Source organism: Pinus tabuliformis, chromosome 6 (assembly GCF_031772625.1).
Source record: "Pinus tabuliformis cultivar Carrire ecotype Pingquan chromosome 6, CPIR1, whole genome shotgun sequence".
Classification (NCBI taxonomy): Eukaryota; Viridiplantae; Streptophyta; class Pinopsida; order Pinales; family Pinaceae; genus Pinus; species Pinus tabuliformis.
In genome coordinates this window covers 1,463,197,404-1,463,203,966 of record NC_142292.1, presented here as the reverse complement: position 1 = coordinate 1,463,203,966, position 6,563 = coordinate 1,463,197,404, and positions in this window count along the sequence as shown.

Genomic DNA, 6,563 nt, shown 5'->3' with positions numbered 1-6,563 from the left:
ACCTTTGACTACTAAGAATATCATCCAAGATCTTAGTACTATTGTGAAATCGTAAGAGCTTATCCTTCTCTTCTAAATTATCATTTATAATATTTACCTCAACCTGAAGATGCTCTTTTTTTTCACAATAGTTCTTCTTCATGTCTTCTTCAGCTTTCCTTCCTTCTTCCAACTGATGCCTCAATTTAAGAACTTTGTTTTCTTGTTTCTAGAGTAGATCTTTATTCTGCTTCTTTGATTCTTCAAGATCTTCGTTTAGTAAGTGGATCATAGCTTCAAGCCTTTCATAATAACTGGATCTATCTCTGAGTTTCTTGATGATTGAGCTCCTTTCATTGACTTCATTTCTTAATGATGTCACTTCATCCTGCAACTTTTGACATTGATCTTCCTTGTTCTTGAATAACTTCCTTACCTTGTTTCCTTCCTCTAGTTGAGCTTTTAGTTTGGTAGCTTCTTCTTTGAAAGCACATTCCATTTTGTTCAAAGGATCTTGTTGATCTCTAATTTTTTCTGTAAACCTTTTAAATTCTGCCTCTATTTGATATATTTCTTGCTCACCCATAAGAGCAAATTCAGTTGTTTCGCTATCACATTCATCATCTTTAAGAGGATAAATAGATGTATCACCAGAGGATAACAAATTCATACCTGATAGATCTTGTTCATCTTCATTCTGAAATGATTCTGAATATGATGTGCTCCTTCCACATATTCCCCAATCAATACACCCATTGTCATAGTTCTTCTGAGATGTCTTCTTCTTCTTAGGTGCTTTCTTCTTAAGCTTCTTTCCCATAGTTCCACGGATCTCCTTCAAGTGGTCAAGCTTCTACCAAAGGACCTGCTTTGATACCAACTGTTGGAAATAATACTGGGGGGGGGGGGGGGGGGATCAGTATTATCAAATCAATAAAAATTTTTCATTTCCATACTTAGATACATATACGCTACTTCAATTATGGAACCCACGTGTATACGCAACTGTGTCTAATGCAACTAGCGTGTATCCAGAATACTTATGATTCAGTTAATCCATTAAATGTTGATCTTTAGTTAGTGCATCAGAACTTCATTAACCATATGTACAGTAGGCAGGTGCAGTAAAACAAAACATATCATCACACACAAGAAGCACACATGAACACCATGATATAAGGTGGAAACCCAGTGTGGGTGAAAACCACCTGCTGCAAGTATCTATCTTCTTTTAATAAGAAACTTCATTTTACAATAGTTTTGTACTGGTGCAACCTTATACCAGTATGTAGACTTCTACCTGCAGAGGGCTACAACCCTCTCTCATTTTCCAGACTCTCCTGGATGGGAGCTACAACCCCCTTAGCTCTTGTACTAGCTTATCCATTTACTAGTGCGTATGTGCCTGCCTACTGAATGCTCCAATCTTCACTTGTTCTCTAGCTGCTGCTAGAAGGGAGCTACCACCCCCTTTGCTCTTGTACTAGCTAATGTACTAGTACGTAGGCGCCGGACTACAATCTCCTTTCATCCTCCAGGGACCACATTTCATACATTTTCAGACTGGATACTCCTGAAGCACAACACTATAATCTGAAGGCCACATTTCATCCAATTTTCATACTGGACCCATAAATATCATTGAAGCACAAAACAATCAATACTAGCATCATCAATTTCTGAGTCACTGAAACACTGAAACCCTGTCAACAACACAATCACCAAAACATAGAGCGGAATATTGAACTCTGCAACAATATTCAGAACCAATTGTATCATAAAAATCATGCATCAGAGTGCATACGCTACTTGGAAGTGTTGAACCAACGTGTATACGCAACTTCACCAAGGTGAACCAGCGTATATGTCATCAATTGCTTATTTATAGCTTGATGCACTTCCTGTCTTCAGACATATCCAGATTATTACATATAGAAGGCTAATATGTGTGTTAGCACCCAGATCTAGTCCATCAGATCACATAAATATGAGTCATTATGATCCTGATCCAATATTAGTTCTCATCCATCAATACTGAAGCTAAACACAACCAACCAAATAGGATATGCAGAATACTGACACCTTTAAACTATCATCAGAACTCATCAACAACCAGAACCACCTGTAACTTCAAACATCATAGCTAAAATGGTATACGCTACTACAATGAACCAAACCTGCATACATACGTGCTTACACCAAAGCCAACTCGTGTATAGATCTATAAATATTCAATCATGACTTGCAGCGATTTCAAACTTAAGTTATACCCAGTTCAAATCATTACATGCGTCAGTATATAGATCTAGAATAAACATAATCAATCTGTTAGGTCCCTATAATACTAGTGATTACCCCATTACTATTGTAGTTATACCCCTTATTTATATTGTTGTGCCCCTATTATCCCCATATTGTTATTTATGTGCCCCATAGAATCCCTCTATTGTTATTTTTGTGGCTTTATATTATTATTGTTAGGTCGGTTGGATTATATTGTGACTCCTTAGACTCCTATATATAGAAAGGAGGTTTTGTCATTTGAATCATCTAATAATTGTTCATTTTATGTAATGCAAAGGAGGTTGACCCCTTGAAGAGGCTGAATTCTAAGGTGTTGATCTATCTTTTCTATTTTTTCTTGAGCTGGTTTCATAACATTTGGTATCAGAGCTTTGGATTCTAGGGTTTCGCTTCTCCAAACAGGTCATCGTGGAATTTTCGCTATAACTTTTTTTCTGTGACGTTTCAGAAGTCACAAGAAAAACCCATTTGAGAAGAAATCGCATTGAACCTTGGGTCCAAATTTCAGAGCTTTTCACGTGATATTTACGGAGATATGATCTGAGGAATTTGGTCTTTTTGTAGACTCCTGAATTACTTTCAAAACAGGTGACCTGGGGAAAATTGTCGTAACCTTCTCTCTGGGTATCAAATTGAAATTTCGTCAGAAGGTACAGAAAGAGGACGGACTATAGTTTCTTGTATATATTTTTTATAACCAAAGATCGAAAATTGTACACGTGGCACTTCATACAGGTTCACTCTTCTGGAAAGGTCTATAATCAGGTCATCTTGGGAGATCGTGCATAACTTTTTCTTGGAGAATCCAATTTGGATCAGGCTAGTGGCATTGGAAAGAGGACACAAAGAGCTACTACAGATCACAAATTCAGAACTAGATGATTGGAAATTACAGAGATACATCAGAGGAAATATCGAGCTCCTACAAAGTGAAAAGATGTGTGTAGATTTTTTTTAATTTTTGCTTAAGCTTGGTTTGAAAATTTATTTTGAAGGAATTCAAAGGGCATAGTAGAGAATTATTATCAGTAACTGATGCCTCGAGGAAAGAAAATGCAAACACCTAGTAAGGAACCTGAAAGCTCTAGCATGACTCATGAAGAAGAGGAAGAAATGCTACATGATATATCAAAATTACAAGAACAAGTGCAACAAATGTCACGCTCACAAAAGTTAAGAGAAGCTAAGATAAATGGCGTGGAAGCTAATATGAATGGCATGGAAGCTAAGATGGATAATTTGAAGATAGGTTTGAACACAAAGTTGAAGATAGGCATGGAAAATTTGAAGACAGGTTTGACAAATTTTCTACAAGAAATACTTACTAATGGTGAAAAGGTAGTAAAGAAAACTCATGATGAGAACAAAAGAAATGTTAATCATGATTCCATAGATGCTAATGTTGGATTGAAGAATCCCCATATTCCAAAAATCGATATGAGGAAGTTTGATGGCAAGGATCCCGCCACATGGATATTACAGATGGAGCAATTCTTCGATCTCAATAATGTGCAAAACGCACAAAAGGTACGTATGGAAACTGTATATTTGGAACCAAATCAGTTTGTATGGTATCAATGGCTTTGTTCTCGTAAACAATTTATCACTTGGGCAATTTTTACGAAAGAATTGATAGCACATTATGAGGATACAAAAAGCAACACTTTTTTTAGCCAATTGATAAGTCTCAAAGGAGCACATTGAGGAGTTCCAAAAATTGAACATAAGGGTAAAAGATATTCCAGAGGAGCATAGGATTGATGTGTTCATAGGGTCTTTAAAGGATAATATCCAACATGATGTTCGCCTTTGGGAACCTGATTCATTAGAGAAGGCATTCAGGTTAGCAAGAAAAATGGAAAGCAAAATTATGGCAACTAGGAAGCATACCACTCACAACTATAAAGACGGAAGTGTTGTTGCCCTAGTCTTCCACAACCTACAAGGTTGACACCACAACAATTGGAAGAAAAAAGAGCAAAAGGGCTTTGTTACAGTTGTGATAGCAAATACACAAAAGGTCATAAGTGTGCTGAGAAGAAATTATTCTACATAGATTGTGAAGAGGAAGAAGAAAAGGAGCAAGAAAGGTCAAAAGAAGAGGATATACTCCAGGAACAAAGCCTAGATGAAGAACAAATAAATCCGACCATATCTTGTAATGCATTGGTGGGAATTACCACTCCTCAAACCATCAAGATAGAAGGACAAATCAAGAAGAAAAAGGTAATAGTGTTGATTGATTCAGGAAGCACCCACAATTTTATTCATTGTAGGGTAGCAAAAGAATTGAATTGCTTCCTATATCCAGCACCAGAGTGTCAAGTGATGATTGCAAATGGAGGAACAATAAATTGCTCTGGAAAGTGCCATAATATCAAGCTATCCATGGGAGAATATGTATTGACTAGCCCAATGCTTTCCATTCCAATGGGAGGTGTTGATGTTGTACTAGGAGTCCAATGGCTACAATCCTTGGGTACAATAGCTTTTAATTTTCAAGAACTTTTCATCAAATTTTCTACGGAAGGAAAGGAAGTTGAATTAAGGGGTATTGCAGGGAAACCAGGAAAGATAATCAGCTCTAATGGCATGACAAAGCTTCTAAAAAAGGAGCAAAGAGGTGTAATTGCACAATTATGTTCGCTAGATGTTTCCACATTGGAATCATCTATTTCTCCAGATCTCCAAAAAGTCCTGGACAATCATTCCAAGGTATTTGAGACTCCCAAAGGTCTCCCACCTATGCGTGATCATGATCATGCTATTCATCTGATTCCAGGAAGTGTTCCTCCAAACATCAGGCCGTACAGATATCCCTATGTCCAAAAAAGTGAAATTGAACGTATGGTTGCAGAAATGCTAGAGGCTGGTATAATTCAACCGAGTCAAAGTTCTTTCTCAGCTCCAGTAGTATTGGTGCACAAGAAGGATGGATCATGGCGCATGTGTCCGGATTATAGGGAGCTCAACAAGCTCACTATTAAAGATAAGTTCCCCATTCCTGTCATTGATGAATTACTGGATGAATTGCATGGATCAATTTACTTCACCAAGTTGGATCTTCGTTCGGGATATCATCAAATCAGAATGAAGATTGAAGACATTCCGAAAATGGCATTTAGAACTCATGAGGGTCATTATGAATTTTTGGTCATGCCTTTTGGCCTTACCAATGCACCTTCAACATTTCAAGGTTTGATGAATTCAATTTTCAAACCATTCCTTAGAAAATTTGTGTTAGTATTTTTTGATGATATACTAATCTACAGCAAGTCTTGGAAGGATCATGTTGAACATGTTGACAGGGTGCTACAACTATTGGAGGAGAAACAATTATATGCAAAAAGATCCAAATGTTTCTTTGGAGTCCAGGAGGTGGAATATTTGGGTCATATTGTATCTCATGAAGGAGTTAAGGTAGACCCTAGCAAAATTAAAGCCATTAAGGAATGGAAAATCCCCACATCCATAAAGCATCTGCGAGGATTTCTTGGGTTGACAGGGTATTATCGCAAGTTTGTTAAGAATTATGGGAGAATAGCAGCACCTCTAACAACATTATTGAAGAAAGATTCATTTTCATGGACTCCGGAAGCAACAAAGGCCTTTGAACATCTTAAAGAGGCAATGTGCCAAGCACCGGTCTTAGCTACACCGGACTTCACAAAAACCTTTATTGTGGAATGTGATGCTTCAGGAAATGGAATTGGTGCTGTTCTAATGCAAGATGAAAGACCCATTGCTTTTGAAAGTCGTCCAATCAAGGGAAAGTTTTTAAGCAAAGCTATTTATGAGAAGGAAATGTTGGCAATACTCCATGCACTTAAGAAATGGCGACCCTACCTAATGGGAAGACACTTCAAGGTAAAAACGGATCATGATAGCCTTAAATACTTTTTAGAACAAAGATTATCCTCTGAAGAGCAACAAAAGTGGGTCACAAAGATGTTGGGTTATGACTTTGAAATCATCTACAAAAAAGGGAAGCAAAATGTGGTGGCAGATGCACTCTCAAGAAAGGATGAGGATGTGGAAGCATTGTTGTGTGCCATTTCTATTATCCAACCAGATTGGATAAACGAAGCAAGGGAGGAATGGAAGAATGACGAAGAAGTGTGGGCACTTATTCGAAAGCTACAACAAGATTCCAGTACTTCTGATACATTTAGCTGGAAAAATGATTCGTTATGGTACAAAGATCGCTTATACCTCTGTAAGAATTCCCAGCTAAAACAAAAGATTCTTATGGAATTGCACACTTCTCCCTTAGGAGGGCA